The sequence below is a fragment of the Fulmarus glacialis genome, unplaced genomic scaffold, assembly GCF_000690835.1.
Source record: "Fulmarus glacialis isolate BGI_N327 unplaced genomic scaffold, ASM69083v1 scaffold23800, whole genome shotgun sequence".
In the NCBI taxonomy this organism is placed as follows: domain Eukaryota; kingdom Metazoa; phylum Chordata; class Aves; order Procellariiformes; family Procellariidae; genus Fulmarus; species Fulmarus glacialis.
The window spans coordinates 85,798-87,326 of NW_009188825.1; positions in this window are offsets into that span (position 1 = coordinate 85,798).

Below are 1,529 nucleotides of genomic sequence, written 5' to 3' on the forward strand. Positions count from 1 at the left end.
GGTTTAAAAAGAACTGTAAATACGCTGATCCCGATGTGTCAGATAATTTCAGTCTTAATCAAAACCTCCTGTGTGAAAGCAGCAGCATCACTTCACGGCAGCGGTGCTGTGCTGCACAGCGAGGGGGTCCAGACGCAAGTGAAGCTGTAACTTTATTAGAGGGCCAATTGAAAAGAATTACAGTAATTACTGCTTGATGTAATTAACCGCTGGGGAAGGGCTCGTGCAGTTGGTCTCTGCTGCGGCTGCTGGAGGGGAACGCTCTCCTCTACTGGGAGGGAGCCAGTGCGACCGCATCAGGTTGTAAAAGCTGTGCGGGTACGAGGTGGGAGAGCTTTTCAGCTGCGTTCCCCGAGGGCGTGCGGTGAGCTGAGCCCCCCGTCCCTTCCTCGGCATCGCTCTCCCTTCAACAGGAGAAGAAATTGCGGGGCTCCAGGGGCTGGAGGGGACCCGCGGCGGCTTTGGGCAGGGAAGGGCTGTGGGATCTCCCTGCCCGCCAGCGTGCGCGGGTGGGAGCCGGGCACGGCTGCTCCCCAGTCACTGCCTGAAACGCCCTGAAAGATTTGTTGAACAGGAAGGATTAGGGGTTTTTTTGTTTCACTGCTGTGGGATGGCAGCGCCCAGTGAGGCCGTGCCCAAGCCCGGCCGCCCTCCTGCCCGCCCCGGGAGAGGGACCTGCCTGCACAGGGACGCTCAGGAAAATGAACCACATTGTCTTCTAAAGCGTACTAGTGAAACCACATTAAATCCCCAGCAGATAGTCTTATTCCAAATTTCAAGTGCTCTTAATTCAATTCAGCGGTGAATCAAGCCACTCTGAATTTATGCCGCTTTAATTGCGTGTGAAGGCTTCGCAATGAGGTTTAATGCCATTTAATGGATGCCTTTTCCATTCAGCGCTCTCCCTTGGCTCAGACCAGCTTTGCTGCTGCCCCGCTCAGAGACCAGCCTGGGGCAGGGGCAAGCACGGGCGCCGGGTTCAAAACAAGCCGAGGCCAAGACAAGCCAAACCCCAAATATGCAATTATGTCGGAGGGCAGAGTAGGGGTGAGGGGTGTGTGGGTTCAAAACCCCTGACAAATGGGTGGGGAAGGAAAAATCCATTAAGGGGCATCCGATGCTCCAACGCTGAAAGCTCAGGATTTCCCCACGCTGTGGATTTGGGAGGCTGGCAAGCATCCCAGGCTGATGGCCTCTGCTCTGAGCCCCCTCCCTGCTTGCCGCACGCTGGGATTTGGGGTTGGGGGAGCTCAGGCTGAGCCAGCACAACCCTCCTGGTGCTCTTGTGGGGGCAAAGGGAAATAACGCTGTTGCTGGCCTGAGCGCATGTTCGATGCCAGCCAGGACAGACTGCTGCTTAATGCCTGACCCGCCTCGGGTGGGTGGGGAGCAGGAGGGACCCGGTTATCTCCAAAATCAAGGATGAAAGCAAGTCCCCATCCCACCGCCTCTCCCCTGGTCCCACAGAGGTGCACGGCCTGGTGAGCCCTGCCCGGGGTCTCATCTGCCCCGAGACCCCTCCAGTCACT